At 31.7% G+C, this 23133-nt stretch overlaps 1 long non-coding RNA gene across 3 annotated transcripts in view; it reads left to right on the top strand.

The window, feature by feature from the left end:
- Window positions 1–4825: 4825 nt before the first annotated feature.
- The window catches only part of LOC147817076 (uncharacterized), a 43050-nt gene continuing 24742 nt past the window's right edge, over window positions 4826–23133 (top strand). Inside the window, exons 1-2 of one of the 3 annotated variants that reach the window (XR_015430203.1) lie at window positions 4826–4980; window positions 5582–5712. This is a non-coding gene — a long non-coding RNA (uncharacterized LOC147817076). The remainder of the gene's footprint in view (window positions 4981–5581; window positions 5713–23133) is intronic. The other 2 variants (XR_015430202.1, XR_015430200.1) reach the window with 2 other exon arrangements.

The following is a 23133-nucleotide window of genomic DNA, read 5'->3' as shown; positions in this document are numbered from 1 at the left end:
ACAGAACTTATATTTTTTATATTTTTTTTATATACAGAACACTTGATTCAGGTTAAAATATCAAAAAATATATTTAAAAAAATAATATTTAAAAAAAGAAAAAATTTGAATGTCGACCGCATCAGGGTTTCGAACCCATGCCCCCCGGGACAACAAATCTAACTTGCCACACAGCTTTACCAACTGCGTCATGATTCATATGCCTGCCCTGCGAATATTTAGCTTAAAACACCTCTTCCCGATTAGTAATCAAAACTTATTTTGGCAGATTGAAGGCCCACTTATTGGTATATAAAAATATCCTTCGGTACAATTGTTTCATGCATTAAATTCTAATTATAGGCGGAGTTTGAAATTTATAGGTTAATATTATAGGGAGTTACGGGGTGTGATGTGTGCGTGCCTTCTGTCCCGTTTTCAGCCTTTATTCGCTGTTTAACAAAGAAAAATATTTCTTTTCACGTATAGAAGACTTTATTCGCTTTAAAATATTTAAAATAAGTTAAAAATATAATATAAATTAAAATAAATAAATAAATGTTATCCGAAATTTATCCGATTATAAGCTATTATTCGCTATTTCAGAAAGAAAAAATAGTCTTTTTTATATACAGAACTTATATTTTTTATATTTTTTTTATATACAGAACACTTGATTCAGGTTAAAATATCAAAAAATATATTTAAAAAAATAATATTTAAAAAAAGAAAAAATTTGAATGTCGACCGCATTAGGGTTTCGAACCCATGCTCCCCGGGACAAAAAATCTAACTTGCCACACAGCTTTACCAACTGCGCCATGATTCATATGCCTGCCCCGCGAATATTTAGCTTAAAACACCTCCTCCCGATTAGTAAACAAAACATATTTTGGCAGATTGTGGGCCCACTAATTGGTATATAAAAAAATCCTTCCATCCATATGACTTCTGTCCCTTTTTCAGCCATTATTCGCTCTTTAACAAAGAAATACATTTTATTTCACATATAGAACACTTTATTCGCTTTTAAAAATTTGAAAAGAAGCTAAAAAATAATATAAATTAAAATAAATAAATAAATAAAGTATATCCGAAATTAACCGATTATTAGCTATTATTCGCTGTTTCCCCCCAAAAAAATTGTTTTTTTTTTATATACAGAACACTTGATTCAGGTTAAAATATCAAAAAATATATTTAAAAAAATAATATTAAAAAAAAGAAAAAATTTGCATAACGACGCTCGCAGGGTTTCGAACTCATTGCCCCCGGGACACCAAATCTAACTTGCCACACAGCTTTACCAACTGCGCCATGATTCACATGCCTACCCCGACAATATTTAGCTTAAAATGCCACCTTCCGGTTAGTAAACAAAACTTATTTTGGCCCATTGTGGGCCCAGTAATTGGTTTATAAAAAAAATCCATCAGTACAATTGTTGATACATTAAATTCTAATTTTGGGCGGAGTTTGAAATTTATAGGTTTATATTATAGGGAGTTACGGGGTGTGACGTCTGCGTGCCTCCTGATATGACTTCTGTCCCTTTTTCAGCCTTTATTCGCTGTTTAACAAAGAAAAATATTTCTTTTCACATATAGAAGACTTTATTCGCTTTAAAATATTGAAAAGAAGTTAAAAATATAATATAAATTAAAATGAATAAATAAATAAAAATTATCCGAAATTTATCCGTCTATCAGCTATTATTTGCTATTTTCCCCTAAAAAATAGTTTTTTTTATATACAGAACACTTGATTCACATTAAAATATCAAAAAATATGTAAAAAAAATTTAAAAATTTATTTAAAGCGAATAAAGTGTTCTATATGCGAAAAGAAATATTTTTCTTTGCTAAAGAGTGAATAATGGCTGAAAATGGGACAGAAGTCATATCAGTAGTCACGCACTCATCACACCGAGTAACTTCTTATAATATTAACCTATAAAAATTTCAAACTCCGGCCAAAATTATAATTTAATGTATCGAACAACTGTACCGAAGAATTTTTTTAAATACCAATAAGTGGGCCCACAATCTGCCAAAATAAGTTTTGTTTACTAATCGTGAGGAGGTGTTTTAAGGTAAATATTCGCGGGGTCGGCATATGAATCATGGCGCAGTTGGTAAAGCCGTGTGGCAAGTTGGATTTGTTGTCCCGGGGGCCATGGCGGCCATGGGTTCGAAACCCTGCGATGGTCGACTTTCAAATTTTTTCTTTTTTTATATATTATTTTTTTTCAAATATATTTTTTGATATTTTAACGTGAATCAAGTGTTTTGTATACAAAAAAAAACTATTTTTTCTTTGGGAAATTGCGAATAATAGCTAATAATCGGATAAATTTCGGATAAATTTTATTTTTTATTTATTTCAATTTATATTATTTTTTTAACCTCTTTTCAATATTTTAAAGCGAATAAAGTATTCTATATGTGAAAAGAAATATTTTTCTTTAATAAAGAGCGAATAATTTCTGAAAAAGGGACAGAAGTCACATCAGGAGGCACGCACACATCACATCCCGTAACTCCCTATAATATTAACCTATAAATTTCAAACTCCGCCCAAAATTAGAATTTAATGTATCGAACAATTGTACTGAAGGATTTTTTTATAGACCAATTAGTGGGCCCACAATGGGCCAAAATAAGTTTTGTTTACTAACCGGGTGGAGGTGTTTTCAGCTAAATATTCGCGGGGTAGACAGGTGAAGCATGGCGCAGTTGGTAAAGCTGTGTGGCAAGTTAGATTTGTTGTCCCGGGGGCCACGTGTTCGCAACCCTGCGACGGCCGACATTCAAATTTTTTCTTTTTTTATGTATTATTTTTTTAAAATATATTTTATATTTTAGCGTGAATCAAGTGTTCTATATATAAAAAAACACTTTTTTTTGGGGGGGGGGGAATTAGCGAATAATAGCTAATAAACGGATAAATTTCGGATAATTTTTATTTAATTTAATTATTTTAATTTATATTTATCTAAAAGACCTAGTCAAAACCATTATATTTCCTAGGACCAGCCTTGTTTGGACTCAATAGTCCATACAAGGCTGCTGAAGAGAATTTTTATAGGCCAATTAGGGGGGTCACAGTGGACCCTTAAATGCATATTGCGAAGATGAGAGGAGAGAGCTTTTGAAGCGAAACTGTGGTTGGCTTCACGTTTCACCGTGAGCTGGATGGTAGGCCGCCAGACAAGCATGTTCGCTGCAGGAGGGAGGGATCCTGTGTTCCAATCCCAAGGACGGTCGAATTTTCAAAAAAATTTCTTTCTTTTTCTTTTTTGTTTATTTTAAATTATTATTATTTTTTTTATGTGTTTTTCGATACTCTGGAGCTCCTGCATGTAGGAAAAAAAATTTTGATTAGGAAAATGTAAAAAAACTAGAAAAATCCAGGAAAATCAGTTTATTTGCTCTTCTTCGACTTCTATTGTAACATTTTGGACATTTTAGCATGCATGGGGTGTTTTCTGTGTGTGAAGTCCAGCAAAGAAAGCGTAATGGAGTAATAAAAAAAAGAATAAAAAAATAAAATGGCTCGAGAATTGTTCTAATTTCAAGACCCCCTAGCTCCCTTTAATATAAAGGTATAATTTTCAATCTCGGACCCTAGGTAGCGGTCTATGGTCCAAACAAGGCTGCTGATGAGAATTTTTATAGGCCAATTAGGGGGGTCACAGTGGGCCCCTAAAGGTATATTGCGAAGATGAGAAGGGAGAGCTTTTAAAGCGAAACTGTGGTAGGCTTCACGTATCACCGTGGACTGGAAGGTAGGCCACCAGACAAGCAAGTTCGCTGCAGGAGGGAGGGGTCCTGGGTTCAAATCCCAGAGACGGTCAAATTTTAAAAAAATTTTCTTTCTTTTTTTTTTGTTTATTTTTAATTATATTATTTTTTTTTATGTGTTTTTCGATATTCTGGAGGTTCCTGCTTGTAGGAAATTTTTTTTTATTGGGAAAATGGGAAAAAGCTACATATGAATATGCAGATATGTGTGCACATTATAGAATATGGCTTATAAGCTTCAGTTGAAGAACATATAACATAAATTAAACGTCATTTCAAAGATACACCCAGTTTACAATGGGATTCGAATCCGTTACCAATACACTACACATCGTTTAATGGAATGGTGAGATTGTGTATCCAGGGCGGATCCGCGTAAAACTAAGAAAGGTGCTATAGTATGGCTAGGTGATGTAATGAGTAAGTATTATAAATAACGGATACATAATAAAGCATAACTGAATGTTATAAATAAATTTATAATATTCTATAAATAATAGCGTGTTGAAAAGTGTTAAAATGAAGAAATTCGAAGTGTACCCTACCAGAGGAAATAATTATAAGCTTAATAAGGGACCCACAATGTCGTCCTATAGGCTACAATGTATGTATATATATAATAGCCTTAAAATGAAGAAACCCGCAGTGGACTGGTCGTTAAGACACGGTTCCTAGCTGATCACCGAAGTCAAGCATCACTGGCTGCGGTCAGTATGCGGGTGGATGACCACTTGGATCAGGACTTATCATCCCCTTGGATTTATCATTAATCAATGAACATCTTTTCCTTTGGTTATCCCTCATTTGCGATGAATTTTTATTTAATTTTTTTTAAATATTGCTTCGCCATCAGTTATCGCAATAGTACAGGTGTCATTCTCACGTGAGAATGTTTAGAAACTACATGTAAGAGGATGTGCTCGCGCATTTGCATGAAAGAGCGTAACGTGAAGGCCACAAGTATCGAGATTTCATCTGATTGGTTGTTGGTCTTAGCCTTTAAAGTGAAAGTTTGTTTCACGGTCCCGGAGGTTCAAAGCGAATGGTTCAGATCCTTTTCATCCCGAATACAGCTCAACTCATCTCAATTCCACCGCGATCACTTCGAAAAATTTACTTTCCCGCCTACGCGGTATGCTGTTTATATTTACCTTTACTGGCGTGCTGGTAATAAGACGGTTTCTGTTGGATCTTTAAGGTTTAGCATTTGATTATCCTGCTTTTATCATTTAAATTATAAATAACGAATTTTTTCAATTGTTTTTCTTTAAAGCGGCAATTTAAATATTATCTTCGTTTGATTCTGAATCGTGTAAATCTTTGCTTAACCCAAGGGATAGTTTGCCTTCAGAACTTCAAATTCTTTTTCTCAGGAAGATTTCTTAATTTCGGACGTAGAGAAAATTTTATATTTTTTTGGAAGATAAGAAAAAAAAAGGAGACGCCCAGCATAATTGTACTTTTTCTAAGATTATAGCTTTTTCTAATCGTATAAGTGAAAGAAATGATTTCGAAAGTGTTTTAATATTTTACTGGATGTTATGTATACACATAGTTTTAAGTTAATTAGTAATTTATCGATTTTTAAACTATTCTTGATAGAATTTGAAATTCGTGTAGATTAATGACCATGGCTATTTATGAATGTCGCATTTCATTAATATTCTTTTTCTTTCAGGATTTATCTTGAATATTTGTCCTTTGACTCTTCAGATTTTTAACTTCTTTTTACTACGGTTTGACATTTGTGTATAATTACTAAGATAATTTATCGTAAAGTATTATTAATTCTTTTTTAGCTATTTCACCCTGGACTGATTCAGATTGACTTCAATATATAACTTGCACTCTGCGTAGTAGAGCACAGCTGCTGAATAAAGACATCTATGAACTGCTCGAGATGTGTGGGGCTGGGTCATCGGTGGCTCGGGTGAGTGGCATTTTCGTCTCTTTTTGTTTTTCTTTCGCATACTGTTGATGAACTATAGTGCATTTATTGTAAAGTACTCGAGGTCCGTTGCGTTATTTGACCCTAGTTCATACACTTCAGGGATAAATGCATCCCATTTTAGCACGTACGTGTCAGGTAGCTTTTGCTCCAAGGTATATGTATTTGTTGTAATATCTATTGTAGGAATTGTATGTATCCAATCTGCCAAGTATTGTGAATACATTGAGGTATATGGTGGCACGTATTTTTTCGTACGCTGAGTTCGAAAAAACCTTATTTAGCTATCTGGGTATAATGTTTTGTCTTTAGTCTGGTTAATGTAGATGTAACTCTAGGACAATCAAAGTCTGTGGTCAATTGTAGTATAAATTTGTAACTGTTTATGTTACGATAAGATTTATATTTTTCAAAGTACTCCAGTAATGAAATATAATATTTACTTTTGCGAGTGTTAAGTTGGAGACTAAAACTACTCATATGGAAAAATTTTGTATTAAAAATAGATCAGCATGTTAACTTGATTGTTTTCGTTTTAGTTATTTTTAGCACATGTTTTTCTATAATAGGTCTTTGACTGTAAATTCTTTGCTTATCTCAAAAGGTCTTTTTCCTTACCACTTTTTTTTAACTGTATGGTGAGGTGTTCTATAGCATCGTGCTTTTCAAAAACATTGAAAATAAAAACGTCATACTATTGAATTATTTTTAAAGTTTATTTTCATTGTTTAAATTGAGGTTTTGCTGGTGCTAAAAAACTATTCCTTCAGTTCTCAAGTAAGCAAAACTGTTTTTAGCGGTAAGACAGTAAGCCGCCTAGAAAATTCGTTTCTTGACGTTTATCTACTACTCTGCTACCAATCGTGCTAATATATTTTAAGTTTGAATAATATTCAATCCAACATTCGAAATTTTAAAATTATAATCTTTTTATGTTTTTTTACTTTCTGTTCAATTATTCGGTTTAATAATTCGGTGTGAATTACTTTGGTCTGGCAACATTTTTTGTGAAAGGGCACTTCGCAATAAAAGATTTGTGAAAGAAAACGATAAGTTAAAATTTCCCCCGAAATACTTTAATACCAATGTAATATTTTATGCCAGAAAACGCATGGTAATATTTTTGAAAGCTAATTCGGTTCACAAATGATAAACTGCAAAAAATTCCGCAGTTTATCTTTTGTGAATAGAGGTAGCTTTCATAAATATTGTCTGATAAAAAATGATAAACAGCAAAAAACTGTTATCGAGTTTACGAGGACCACTATCTTAAGTCTCAGTCTTCAAAGCTATTTATTAATTTATATTGTTAATAAAACCATTCGATTACAAATAATCGTATTTATTTTATTCAATTCAATTCACAATTCCACCTTTTGTAAATACTTCGAATTCTATTTACAATAACTTTTTTCCGTTATATATCTACGGTTACTCTTTTTAAAAAATAGTTCAACGTTTAATTAGGTAATTAAAACTGGGCATTTAAATAGTCATAAATTAATTCCTTAATTATAACTCATAAAAATATGATTGTACTTCAGAGCTCATTCTAGGCAAAAAAAAAAAGGGGCAGGGTGCAAAAGTTTAAAAAAAGGGCATTATTATTCTAAAAAGGCAATAATTTCTTTCCAGGGGCTTTACACGTTTTATTAAAAAACATTGTCTATTAGTAAAAGAAATTTTTTTTTTACTTTACTAAAAGTAGCAAAGCAATCATTAATTACTAATTTTCATTAATAAATTAACATATGTATCGAGCTAATTAGCTTGGTAATTTATTTAAAATGCATGCATATATTAATAAAATAATAAATGTATGTTTTTAAGTGTGTATAGATAGTTATGATTTAATAATTAAAATGGTTAATAATAATTATGATTTAATGATAGTGAAAGTAACTGCAAACTTTCAAAGACGAGTGCAACAAGGGGGTTTGTTGGCTATTTTTCCTGTCTCATATAAATCTTTGTATTGGCAGCAATGACAAACTAAATAAAAAGAGTTAAAAATAAAAGTTTGAGAAATCCACTGTAGAGTTTGGGGAAAAAATAAAGAGTTGAGGAAAGAAAGAGCAAAAAGGGTATGGAGTCTTAATACATCAGGACACTAATTTACTTCAGGGGCAACAGGGTGGATTCTTTTGACTAAAAGGGCAGTAGGGTGCTGCGCCCTGTTTACCCTGCCTAGAATGAGCTCTGGTACTTATACACTTATCTTTGATATATTCTCGGATTTTGTCTCAAATTCAGGATATGTCTGTATTACTGTTTAGGGGATTAAAATAATCCTATTGGAATAACATTTTTTCAAACAAACATCAAAATAAAGTAATTTGCAAATAAACAAAGCATTTTGTAATGTTTATCAATTACTTTAAAATATTTTAATAAGATCATTTTTATTTGGAAAAAAAACAATGTTCTGTTCTTTAAATCAGTAGTTATAATGAATCGATCACAGGGTTGGCAGTTTTTTGACATGTGACAGTTTTTGACAGTTTAAACCATGGTTTAAACTGTCACGTCAAAAACCTCACTGTGAAAAATGTCGAAAATGTCAAAAACCTATATTAATATGTGAAATTTAATTAATACATAAAATTTATATATTTTTTAAAGGATAGTGTTTCTAAATATGTTCTAGAAAAAATAAATTTAAAATTTTGAAGAAACACTTATATTTTAAATAGTAACCAAAATCTTGTACTTTTGAAAACTCACATCTTTCGTAATATTATGTATTCATTTTCATGTGTTATTGAAAATCTGCAGTGATATTATTAAGAAATTTATTTATAACCAAATTTAGTGTATATAGATTATACTAAAAATTAGACATTTTTAAAGATAAACATTAGCAGTTTTGTACATTAGACATTTTCTTTTAAAGAAAAATCTTTTTAATATTCTTTTAAATCTTCTTAATAATCTTTTTAACATAAGACAATACAAATTTAAGTGCTTTCTGTTAAATACACAAACTAGTTAGTGTCGATTTACAGTATATTCAGCCTATTCATTTACTATGCAGAAAATTTATTTTATCCAAATACTTGTGAATTTCATTTTGCTGAATACGATATAGTTTTGTTGAATATCTAAATATTCAGCTGTTGAATAATTACTTCTTGCTTTCCAGATATGCATTATTTGTATTCTTAATACAAGTGGAGAAGAAAAAAATTAAGAGATAAAAATTGTTTTAGAATGATAAGTGTAATAATTATAAATAAATATAATAAACAATATGAATTATATTTATCATTATTCATAAATATAACTACTTTTAAATTCAAATTAAAATACTGGATAATAAAGATATTCGGTATAACATTAAAAAAATTTTTTTATACACTTGTATCTTGTGTGGTATTGCTTTTATGATGCTTTGTTACTTTTATATATATGTGGTATTGCTTTTATGATGTTTTGTTACTTTTATCTTTGCTGCACTGCTCTGCACTGCTATAATTACTTTAAAGTTTTAGTTTCTCTTTCATAAGTTTTCACCTGCCTTTTTCTGCCCTTAAATAATTTAGCCAAAAATAAAATTAAAAAAAAAAAAAAGAAATAGCAAGTATAGCCCTACTTATTTTGTGATGGTGGTAACAGCCAATAAGAGTTGAGTATGCTTTGGGGGCTTGGTTAGAGGAGGTGAGAGAGAAAGGAAAGGACACACATGGTTTTGGAGAGCTGAGGTTAAGAGACAAAAAAAATATGAGGATCCTCAACAGCTAAGTTATATTATAAGATTGTGGGAGAACTGAGTGATCAGGATGAGCAGTGTGTCTGTTTGAAAGTTCAATTCAGTAAATTAACAAGAAGGTGTTGTGTTTTATGGATGAGGTTGCAGCAGGGATCAATGATGCATATAGGTATCATGAAATATTATTTTTTTTTAAGACAATGGCTACCACGCAGCTGAGCATTTACCAATGAAAAGCGAAACAATCAAGAGATATTTGTGGCCTTATGATGCCTCAGGAGTACCTATCTTTCACACGCCATTGAAGAGTTCAGAAGTTAGAGTGGCCGGCATGATTTTCTGGCGAGGATTCAGCAAACACTTTCTCTTTGAGACAGATCCACTCACAGGCAACAACTCAGCAGTCACTTCCATAGGACTGATCCACTCAGACTCCCAACCAGACTAATTCTGAAAGAGTTCCACTTAAACGTCCTTAAAGTTCACATTAAATTGCTTTTAGTTCAGTAACATGAAGAGATTTAGTCACGAAGCTTTCTTGATTACCATGATAAGCACTTTACACATACACAACATAAAGAATTATAATATATATATACAATGACAAAAACATAGTATAAAATAGCACATTAAATACACATTATTACAAAGTAGTTACACCCTTTTATTTTTTTACAAATCCCTGAGGATCTCTAGGTCTGAGATTATATCTCGGTTCTACCACATCTGACGAATCAGATTCTGATAAAGAATCATTTAAAAATGAAACGGGTGAAATAGATGTATCACGAAAGAAATCATATGAAGAATTACTTTCTTCACTTTGAACATCTGTTTGTACATCACGATTTAATTGAGCCCCACAGGGTTGTGATACAAAATAAGTAGGGCTATACTTGCTATTTCTTTTTTTTTTTTTTAATTTTATTTTTGGCTAAATTATTTAAGGGCAGAAAAAGGCAGGTGAAAACTTATGAAAGAGAAACTAAAACTTTAAAGTAATTATAGCAGTGCAGAGCAGTGCAGCAAAGATAAAAGTAACAAAACATCATAAAAGCAATACCACATATATATAAAAGTAACAAAGCATCATAAAAGCAATACCACACTTGTATCAAGTTTGTATTTATACAACATAACTTGTAAGTTCCTTATAAATATTAGTTATATGTTCCTTATATGTCAAAAATGCATAGTAATAAACTTTTAATTTTCTTAAGTATCAAAGAAGAAAAAAATTTTTTTAAATATAAATATTTAAAAAAATTTTTTGCACATGCATTTGAATATAAATTTCTGAGATTTTAAATCTGTTATTTTTCCTTAATTTTAATTAAAAAATATTTTAAAACCTGCTGATTACCTATAGTATAATTAAATTTCAATATAATGCATGGCAACTGTTGGTAGTTTTGAAGTTTATATATTTTCTTGGCAAACTTCAGTTTTTGACATTTTTGACGGGTTTTTGACGGTTTAAACCAGTATTATACCCTTGTCATGTCAAAAACCACTTTTTGACGTCAAAAACCCAACCCTGATCGATCATAATTAGATATTTAAAAAAACAATATTCTGCTACAGTATTCAATTTAGTAAATGCATGTAATTATATATCATGTGATATAACATGTAATATGATACAGATTAATTATATACATGTAATTATATATCACTGTTATAAATAGTTAATCAATTATTAGCATTCTCTTAGAGCCTTAATCCTTTAAGTTAAAAATATTAACAAAAAGATATTTCAACTTAATACAATTTTTTAAGAAATACCAAGTAAGAGAAAGTTATTTGTATGTACAATATAATGAGTAATTATTGAAGTTTAGAACTGTATAAGTCTTAATTTGGTTTCTAAAAATAGAATGAGGAAGAAAATGTTTTTATTTTTGCAAGCTTTAAATAAATTTTATATTTTAATTTAAGGAATATCTAAATACATTTAGATAATTATTTAATTACTTTATTGATTTGATTTGGTAACTTAGTTAGGTTTGATTAACATATTTAGATTCAACAGCCTGATATGCATTTACACAATAGTTAGTGCCTCCGGTGCTTTTTTCAGGTGATGTTTAATTTCAGTCAACAGTATATTAATGAGTTACCTGTCAAAACATGTTTGTTGTAGTTATTATTTTATGATCTTATTAATTTTGAAAGAGAAAGGTAAATGAAAAATAACATTTCTCTTTGAGAGATACATTTTAAGCATTTATTTTTATTTAATACTGTGCAACGTTTTTCATATTTGTTATGATACGAACATTACGGTTTGAGCAGAATTTTTTTGCTGATTATATAGAGGTTATTTAACATTAATGCAAAAATTTAATTCTTAATATTATGACAGTTTTTCACTTTTCATTATTTTAATTGCATAAGTAGAGTGGAGGGAACATCATGTTAGTATGATCATTTGCAGACCTGCCAACTCTCCTGCTTTTGTCTCAAATCTTCGCCCTCAGGCCTTCAGGGTGTGCTGGCATTTATTTAGAAAAACCTTGCCCCGTAACATCACTAAAAATTATGGTGTGTGTGAACCAAAACAGCAGCAATAACCAATGAAATGGCAAAATCGGAGATATCTTGGACACCATTAGGCAAAATGTTTTTTTACTTTCTATAGATGCCAGTTTTTTTTTTTTTTTTTTAAATAATGCTAAATCAGCAACATCTGCAGTTTTAAAACAGTAGCAGTTAAAAAAAAATAATTAAGATATGCATTTATAAAGTATTGTATTCATTATTGACATATTTTGTTAGTTTTGAACTTCCTAAATTTGAAAAAATCAAAAGATATGTTTTAATATAATTCTATAGAACCTTATATTTTATAGTAAGAACACGTATCTTTATTAGTCAGTGTCAGAATCTTATTGTGGTCTATTTTATGTAATGTAAATAATATATTTTGAAATAAACTTCTTGTAGGAAGTGTGAATCAGGTTTAATTTTCAATATTGCGCTATGTCGTGATACAGAAAGAGTCTCCTGCTTTTTTATTTTCTAAGGTTGGCAGGTCTGCATTTGCTATTTAAGAAAAAAGTAACAAAAAATAGCAGAAATGACAAAATAGGTTTAATATATATAACGTAACTACCAACTTGTCTGGGAAGTAAAGGAGGTCTGAGCGTAATAATGATCACACCGCCACAAACATGGCGTTGGTCACGAAATTTTGAACCTTTTGACCTCTTTGGCTCAGCCATAGCCTTCGGTGGACTGTTAGCAGAATATTTTACAGTTCTTTTAATTTTTGTACATAGCATAATAATAGTTTAAAAAAAGTATGCCTGTTCAAGAGTTATAAATAAAATATCACTGTATTCAAAATAGAACAATAAAAATGCTGTTAAATAAGCTAAACTTACTGGCAATTACCATAATTTTATAAATTTTTAAATTTTTTTCAGTATTTGTTTATTAGCTTTAAAATAATGATTTAATTAACTTGGAAAATGTGTTTTATTGTAACGAAATGTATAAAAACGTTTCATAAGTCGAGTAGTAATCTCTCTTATTTTTCGTTCTTGCATCGCTTTTGCACTGAGCACAAGTTATGACATGTATTATAATTTTTTTTTTGAGTAAATAATGTTGATTGCAGCTATGTAGATTTTTTTTTCTGCTTCTAATCGCAGTGATTCCTGTCATTATCTTATAATTCAAAGTTATTAGTTATAAAGCAATCAATTTTCTTCATTGTTTTTGCCATAGGAATAAGTAAGATGGTGACTGATACAGATTAAATCCGTCGAGTCGCTAAGCCCTACATGTTCCCATAACAAATCAAAACCTCTGGGGGTACTGAATTGGGGATTGATCATTCTCTGATTTAGGTCAAAATTACGATCTGTGGATGAAGGAACGGATGTATGAATAGGTTACACCCTATAAACGGGTGAGATGTATGGGTGTGGCAGAAGTCGAATTCTTGGCCTTAGATGGCATCACTGGAAAACAAGAACAATCTCACCCCTCAGCCTGAACAGGCATACGCCAACAACAACAACAAATTAAATTATGAAATGAAATTTTGATAGTCACCAAAATAAAAAAAAGAACGAAATAACAAAACAATTAAAAAATTAATATATTTATACTAGGATTTATAAAAAAATGAAGTTGCATATTGTGACAGCTTGAAACTTAGATCTATAATTATGAATAAACTAATAAATAAGACTGTTAAGAATTTATTAAAATAAAAATTTCTTCATTTAAAATTAGATAACGTTTTTGAATATTTTTTTTCATTCGTTTGAATTAAGAGTGAGAAATGGTCTCTTCAGTCCTTGTGTTAAGGTAAGTAGTCAGTTTTAGTTACCAAAATAAATTACATATCCTAATGTAATTTATTTTCTTTGTTTTTAAATAAACCTAACAACCTAATCTCCGAACGAAATACGCATTTGAGAACTCTGTTCCGCATGATTTCGTCGTCAATTTTTTTTCGGCTATTACTACTAGCGATTTCATGATTTTTAATTTTTTTTTATTGTGATGATTATTTACAAAATGCGAAGAAGGGATGATTTGTGCATTGCTCTCCCCCCCCCCCCCAATTTTTTTTTGTTGAGAATATAACCCATAATATTGGAATTAAAAATTATTACAAGTTCTATTATAAAATTAAAAAGTTTTTTTTTTGTTAACACAGCGCTTTTGAGATTTTAAATCAGTAGCATATTAGTAGTTATTATTAAAAGTATCTTGCTGAACGATAATAGTGCTAGAGAATTTTGTCGCAGATATCTCGAAAAAATTCTGCCACAGGGCAGGTGATACTGTTTAACTGTATTGTTTTTATGTGACTGAAACCGGTTTGCACTTGTTTACGTTAGTGTATCAATGGGTTAAATTAGGCGATATATAATCTAAATTTGACGATAGGATAGATCAGACGATATATAATATAGAATGTTTATTATATTAAGCATTATATTAGTATATTATAATAGTTAGATCAAATTATTAGACGAGCTGTAGTTTTTAATAATGTCATGATTTACACTAGTTTATAGGCAATACTTTTATATTTAAACGTACATTTAATGGGTTTTAATTCAGGAGATTTTTTATATACTTATCAGTGCTTTCATTACAGAAAAAAAATGAGAGAATTTCTCACCCTTTTTCTAAAACACAGTGAGATCTCAAAAAGATTTCTAAAAATTACAAAAAATGCGAATAGACTTGGAAAAAAAATATCTCTTTAATTATAATACATTTTTAACATCTTCTAATTTTTAAAGCATTGATATTGCTGCATCATCATATCGAAAACGTTCTATATCTACTTTTTCATCAGCTTTTCTCATTAGGTTGCTCAAATGTTTATCAGTCATTTGTATAAGATATTTTGTCCTAATTCGGTTTTGAGTGCTAAATGACCTTGCAACAGATGCTGAACAATTCGGAATCATTTAGTAAATTTGTAGCATTGAAAAAAATTTAGACGTGTTACATGAAGAAATCTTACCTTCCGTTAACATGTGGTTGCAGAAAATTGTGTTCGCACCAGTTCTGAACAATACTGCTAAATAGGGAAGCTAGATAACCTGGATCCATGTTGAAAATAATGAAAGATCAAGGAAGAAAAGTGAAACGAATTTTATTCAAAATAGCAGAAGACTAATTTTTTTCCAAAATTCACTCATTTTGAATAATAGAGTGCACGATTTTCTCGCGTTAATAATTTTTTAATGTAATGCGCTGTAGTGAAAACACTGCTTATATACTTCCTATTTGTATTTATTTTTAACATATTGCATTACAATGTTGACCAAATGATACAAGGTCGGGAACCTGTTTCATCCGAGTAAACCCAATACAGCTGTATAGTATCACCTGATAATTATATTTTTACATAGAATCTTATAGTGCGTCTAATAATAGAGAATGTAGATGTTTTAAATATCCTTACAAAAAATGTAGTTTGAAAAATCATGCATATTTGGTATTTGCAGAACAAAAATGCTTTTAATGTCTGAGAAACTATGATTTTGTTTAATAACAGGAAGGAAAGGTTCTCTTGCTTTTAGCGTTCCAACAAGGAAATGTGAAGAGGATTTCAATAAAAATAACTTTTAGTAGTCAATAAATATGTTTAGTCAGGGTGGCCACCCACCTTGAAAACCTGGAATTATCAGGGAATTTTTTTATACTGGAAAAAACCTGGAAATATCAGGGAAATTTGGATAAAAACCTGGAAAAATCAGGGAATTTTAAAGAAAAGCTGGAAATTTTTTTTGATTTTTTTTTAATTTCACTAATTTAAATTATTTGCTAATTTTCTTAATTTAAATTATTTCATCCACTTTTTTTTTTAACGGAAATGTATCGCCAAACAGTTGAAATATCATCAACTTAGCGATACTTTGCTTGCATCAGAATTTGCTCCATTATAGTTCTGTTAAACTAGAATGCCATATAAAATTCTCCCACGGTTGCTAAACAAATGTGGAAACCTTTGACCGCTATGGGAATTTAGGAAAGATTCTGGTGGAAAAAGGGATTAGGATATGAGCTTCTGTTTTTAAATTCTGTCCTTGGGCTGAATCCATTTATGGCTCAAGTTTGTTCCGATACTTTGGTGGTTATTTTTTTTTCTTCTCTATTTTGACAAAATGTTTTTGTATTTTTAACGTTATAAAATTCTCCAAAAATTAGTTTGTTATAATTTTATGATAATAGATTTTGTATCGCACTCTTTTTCTGAAAGCTTTTCTACTCCCATTCAAAGAAATCTGTGAATTATTTTTTTTTGAGCAAACCAACCAATCACACATTTTTTTTTACAATCGCTAACAGCAATGTTTGTTGACAAATTGTTACAATTGTTGCATTAATGCTAATTTTTTCTATTTCATTTTAACCTCTTTTAACATATTTTAATTTTTAAAAAAAGACTCCTTTGTTGGTCAATATATGATTTTTGATTCAAAATTTTGTACCAAAACATTAAAAAATAAATAAAAAATCTTGAAAATTGTCAAAATAAATTATTTTTTTCAAGATGATATGTTAAAAAAATAGCACTTTGAATAAAACATTTTATAATATAGACACTTTTCTTGTACACATCCTATACTTTATAAGAAAAAAGAAAAAAAACCCTGAAAATTTTAAGATTTTTATCTGGAAAAATCAGGGAAATTTGAAATCTGATTTGAGTGGCCACCTTGTTAGTGATCAAGGTAGGAGGTAGATATAAAGTTCAGAGTAGCAAGGAAGAGGGCTAATTTTTTGAACTTTGACCTTTTCAAAAGTAGCTTTTTCACGTAAACAACCCAGATTCAACTGTCATTTTTTCGCTTATCTTGTTTTTAGAAAAAATGTCACAATATCGATTCAAAAAATTCACAACATTTATGCAGTTTTAATAGGTACCTAATTTACTCATAAGATATTTTGTATCTATATTGGTACCAAAACTGCACAAATGACCATAATAAAAGTAGTGCATATTCAAAGAAATAGTTAAACATCATTGACGTCAGTGTGGCTTTTTTTTTTCCCCATGTCTTTTAGACAAATTGGTACCATTTCTCCATTTCTTTTGTATTTTAGCACATAACTTAATACAGTGCAGAACCAGTTATCTGGAAATCAGAAAACCGGAAAACCAAAAAACCGGAACAAAATTCGATAAATTTTCAGCCATTTTTAAAAAAAAATTTTTTCCTCATTGGATTTTTTTCTTTTTTGAAAGATGTTTACCATACCATCATTTTAGAAATAATCATTACTGTATTACTTTATCGTTTTTTCTTCTTTTTAAGATCATTTCCAAAAATATTTTTTTTTTTTAGTTGGGTTTAACAATAAAAAAAACTGCTTTTTGTAGCGATTCAGAAAACCGGAAAAATCAGTTATCCGGAATAGCGATGGTCCCGATCGTTCCGGATAATCGGTTCCCTACTGTATTAATAAATATTATTCAATTATCTCCTATTACCAAAATTAACCAAGCATCATTGGTGTCTACAACTACATGGTGATTTTTTACGTATCTCCTGAACTAATTAGTACCATTTTTCCATTAATTTTGCCCTTTAGTACATAGATAATTTTTTATTTCAAATATTTCATATTACCAAAAGTAATTGAGTATTATTGGCGTCAATAATTAAATTTCAATTTCTTACAATTCTATTAAAAGAATTAATATTTCTCCATTAATTGTGCTTTTTAATGCAAATTTTTTTATTTCCTTTACCGTTAGATTTTAAATTATTTAGTTTTATAATAAATTCGTATTAATAAAACATAGCTGTAATTAAATATCAGTTAATAATCAGTGGATAGTTATATAAATAAAACTTTCATTAACATACTCAGCTTATACTACTGCTTTCCATTTTTTTCCTATAGCTATTGTTGAACAGCCAACTGAACTTTGAGTTTACGAATATCAATGTTAAACACTGAAGCCTTGTCATTTTGAACCCAATCCAGAAGACAAGGGAACTTCTGGACTAAGTGTTGGGAAAAATTTGCCTTCATAAGCGGTTTTTTAATGAAATTAACCAGGGTTCGTTGATTTAAATTAACTGATTTTTTTAAATATATATATTGATTTAAATTAACTGATTTTTTTAAATATATATATTGATTTTAAAAGTTAAAAAACAGTGTGTTAAATTATTGATACTTTTATTATTTTCTTTTCTTAGTTTTAAAATTTATTTTAAATTAATTGCTGCATTAATTAATTTTAGTTAACGAAATTACTTTCTTTTTTGGTGTGTGTTAAATTCCAGCCCATTTGAAATTACATTAAAAATCTTTCGATTCTTGAGAATGAAAGTGCAGATTAAAGTACACATTTAATGCTGTCTTAATATAGACTTGCATAGGTGTAGAAAGTTATTAATATACATGAATTTCGAAGGAAAAAAATGCAAATCTTAATTAAAATTCTACCTTTTGATTGAAACAGCTTGGAATTAAAATCTACATTATATTTTATTGGTGGAAAATGTATATTTCTAAAGCTTGAGGTTATATTAAAGAAATTTCCCTAATATGCTAGAAATAAAAATAAATTAATTAACTGAAATTAACCCAAATTTGCATTTAATGGAAAGGAAAAATTTGAAAACCTCCTACTGTTAGCCTGAAGGAGAGAGGACTTGAACATATGATCCGTCTATCATTGAGAATATTTTAATTGAACACAGTGGACATTGCAAGAATTCGTATCGACCAACCATCGTTGGAATTTGAACTCGGGGCACCTCATTTGAGGGTGAGCGCTCTATCTTCTGAGCTGCCACGGCTCTGGTATTTATCATTTAGCTTATTAGCTATAACGAATAAAAAATTATCAAATCTTAAAGAATGTGCAATAAACTACTTTCGTGTATTTCTCTGCTGATAACACATTTCAAAATAGGAGAAACGAATTTAGAAATATTCCTTTCTGAAGTTTGAAATGGATTGCTTAGTTATGTGCTCTAAAAAATGTGAAACTGTGGACTGCATTTTGATAAAAAACTGGCTTCTAATTGGTCCAAGATTTCAGATATCTCCCCTCTATTGATAATTTAAATTTTCAGTAAATAAACATGTGATTTAACAAGGCATTAGAGAAACCCATGTCAAAAAAAATAAGTTTTTAATGTTTTGAAAATATATTAAAATGCAAACGGGCAAAAAACTTTTCCATTAAAAGCCTTAGCTGTGGTCATGGAGAGGGGAATTATAGAGGCCTCTTAAGGCTCTAACTCTCTCTTTTAATACACACGTACTTGAGTTCTGTTAGGGCTCTCTCAAATTCAGCTTAGTTAAGGCTTTCTTCAAATGAGCTCTCGGACTGGGGCTCAACCCACCTGAGCTGGAACTTGGGCTCTACCCAGTTTGTGTCGGTACGGGACTGGGTCACTACCCGGTTGTGCAGGTTCGGTGTTGGGCCTCTACATGGCTGTGTAGGATCGGGATTGGGCTTTCTCAAATTCAGGTTAGTTAAGGCTTTCTTTAACTGAGATCTGGGATTGGGACTCTACCCTCCCGAGCTAGAACTGAAGCTCTCTACCCTCCCCAGCTGGAACTGAAGCTCTCTACCCTCCCCAGCTTGAACTGAAGCTCTCTACCCTCCCCAGCTTGAACTGAAGCTCTCTACCCTCCCCAGCTTGAACTGAAGCTCTCTACCCTCCCCAGCTTGAACTGAAGCTCTCTACCCTCCCCAGCTTGAACTGAAGCTCTCTACCCTCCCCAGCTTGAACTGAAGCTCTCTACCCTCCCCAGCTTGAACTGAAGCTCTCTACCCTCCCCAGCTTGAACTGAAGCTCTCTACCCTCCCCAGCTTGAACTGAAGCTCTCTACCTTCCCCAGCTTGAACTGAAGCTCTCTACCCTCCCCAGCTTGAACTGAAGCTCTCTACCCTCCCCAGCTGGAACTGAAGCTCTCTACCCTCCCCAGCTGGAACCGGGGCTCAACCGTGCCGGGGCCGGGCCTCTACCCAGTCTGTGTCGGTACGGGATTGGGCCTCTACCTGGCTGTGGCGGGTGGGGATTATGCCTCTACCTGGCTGTGGGGGTGGGGATTGTGCCTCTACCTGGCTGTGGGGGGTGGGGATTATGCCTCTAACTGGCTGTGGGGGTGGGGATTGTGCCTCTAACTGGCTGTGGGGGGTGGGGATTATGCATCTAACTGGCTGTGGGGGTGGGGATTATGCCTCTAACTGGCTGTGGGGGTGGGGATTGTGCCTCTACCTGGCTGTGGGGGGTGGGGATTATGCCTCTAACTGGCTGTGGGGGTGGGGATTGTGCCTCTAACTGGCTGTGGGGGGTGGGGATTATGCATCTAACTGGCTGTGGGGGGTGGGGATTATGCCTCTAACTGGCTGTGGGGGTGGGGATTGTGCCTCTACCTGGCTGTGGGGGGTGGGGATTATGCCTCTAACTGGCTGTGGGGGTGGGGATTGTGCCTCTACCTGGCTGTGGGGGGTGGGGATTATGCCTCTAACTGGCTGTGGGGGTGGGGATTATGCCTCTAACTGGCTGTGGGGGTGGGGATTGTGCCTCTACCTGGCTGTGGGGGGGTGGGGATTATGCCTCTAACTGGCTGTGGGGGGTGGGGATTATGCCTCTACCTGGCTGTGGGGGTGGGGATTATGCCTCTACCTGGCTGTGGGGGTGGGGATTGTGCCTCTACCTGGCTGTGGCGGGACTGGGACTTTTTTTAAAAGCATGATTTTTCTTGTTGAAAATATGAAAATTGCTTAAGAAAATTGCTGAAAAGCTTAAAGAAAATAGAAAACATTTACGACTTTTGCTTCGTTTTTTAACCTTTTTATTCGAAAAGTCTTATCTAAATTTCTGAAAAAACCTCTTAAATGTCCGTTGGCGTTACCATTAAGTTCTAATTTTTGTTCAGGAATTAGTGAAACGAAAATGAAATATTTGATAATGTTCTTTTTATAACAAAGTATTATAAAGATTTATTTTTCAATGCTGACCCCTCGACGTGCAAGATATTTAATCAACGATCCCTCTATTATATACCCCGCCCATCCTTGGTTTCACCATGACTTTAAAAATGAGCTGAACTTATTGAATTGTCATCCTACTTATGCCATTGCACATTAATTGCGTTTGACATGCGAGGCCTTTTGGGTAGGATAGCTCAATTGGAATTTTAGAATATACTATTTCCAAACCAAAACGAAAGGGGGTTGTACCGAGGGTGAAGAAAATCCCTCTCCCTGGGTGCAAATTTAATAATTTTCAGTCTTTCCCTCAATTGTTGAGTAATTTGATTGCGCAAACATTGGAAGAGACTAAAGTGTTTTTGAAGGAAAAATTATAGTCCATGCGGTTGATTATGGTTATGATTACAGAGCAGGCGAGTATGATTAGTGGGGTAGGCAGCATTAGTTTGCGAGAGATGTCCTTCCTTATTAGGGCTATATCCTCTGAATGGTTGAAAAGCGTGTGGCATCAAATATTATGCGTCAGTTCTGGCGAAATGCGCATGCGCCCGTGAAAAGATGTCAAACTTACGTAAGTGAAAATAAGAGTTTTTAAAAATCCTTAAGTTAAAAGCTCTAACGTAGTGGAATATCTTTTTAACTTGGACCACAAACCAAAACAAGCATTTACAATTGACGTAGACTCTATTTCATTAAAGCTATTTCTTACAATTCAAGATGCTTTGCTCTACGCAAAATTGCGGATCTATGATCAGAAAAATTTGGTAGATCAGGGTTGAAGAATACAGCTTAATTTTATTATTATTAATATTCAAAAAGTCTTTTAACTTCTATTGAGAATTTAAATTTTAACTAAGTTATATATTTAAAATAAATAGTATTTAAATAAATTAAATTGATACTTAGGGAACAGAGCACTCACCTTTAAAAGAAACAACTCAGATTAAAATCCCAATGATGGTTAGTCTATGCAAATTCTGCTCGCAAAAATAGTGGTGACAAAAAATTTCTGCTGTGACAAAATGGATCACAAGTTAGGATCCTCATCAATGTTTTCATCATAGAAAAAAAATGGGGGACAATTTCTCACCCTTTCTCAAAAACAGGGTGAGATTTCAGAAAGTTAAGTGAGCTTTCTAAAAACTGAAAAAATACAAATAGACTTGGAAAAAAAATCATTTCTTTTATTATAATACATTTTTAACGTCTTCTATTTTTTAAAGCATTGAATATTTTTGCTGCATCATCATAGAAGATTTTGCCTTTACTAGGTATTTGTCCATCTTACATTAGTGCATGAAAAAATTTGAACGTCTTATGTAAAAAAACATACCTACAGTAAACACGTGGCTGCAGAGAAATGTGTTCTGAAAGGGGTTCCATGGTTCGGAGGGATTGTGTTCTGTTGTTCGAAAAGGTTCTGAACAATACCTACTGGTAAATAGGGAAGATAGATAACGGGGCAAGTGTTGAAAATAATGAAGATCCAGGAAGAAAAGTGAAACTGATTTTATTCTAAATGACGTAATTCGAAGCTTTTTTCAAAATGCGAGAATTTTTGCGAATTTTGAAATTGATTTATAGAGTGCTCGAATTTCTCGCGGTAATAATTTTTTAATGCGAGAAAAGAAAAAAATATGTGAGATTCTCGCGCTGTAGTGAAAACACTGATGCTGTTTGACTAGCCATCATAGGCTGTCATGAATTTCCTCTCCATATGATGTGATTTAGTTTCTTCGAAATAATCCTCTAGGAAGACTATACTTTACTCCATTGTTAGATCAAAGCTTTCCTTTAATCTATGGGCTGAATTCAAAATTAAAAGGCAATAGGGCTTAACATTGATGGCTGAAAGCCCTAAAAAAGGACAGGCTGTTCAACACTGGTTATAAAACAATTAAATAAGATGAAACTCACTAGATAGTGTTGTATGTAATATTTTGTCTGAAAACCATATTTCTTACTATACATAAAAATCTATTGACTGTGTCAAAGTTTTCCTTTGATGTCTGTGCATTTTTATTGGTCAAAAAATTGCGTGGCAGGATCCAGTTTTTTCTCATTTATTTCCATGTTATTTTGGTTTTCAGACTGCCTTAAATTTATAAAAGTCATAAAGATAATGTTTTTCTATAAATATTTTTGTAACCCTAATTTAAAGTTATTTTTCCTGTACTGCTCATAATACAATTTTAATTAAAGAGTTAGAAACTAAGAATTGTTTTTTTAAATTATAATATAA

Source organism: Parasteatoda tepidariorum, chromosome 1, assembly GCF_982258835.1.
Source record: "Parasteatoda tepidariorum strain Cologne lab strain chromosome 1, Ptep-v5.0, whole genome shotgun sequence".
In the NCBI taxonomy this organism is placed as follows: domain Eukaryota; kingdom Metazoa; phylum Arthropoda; class Arachnida; order Araneae; family Theridiidae; genus Parasteatoda; species Parasteatoda tepidariorum.
Note: the sequence above shows the minus strand (reverse complement) of the source record. Positions and strands in the feature narration are given on the sequence as shown.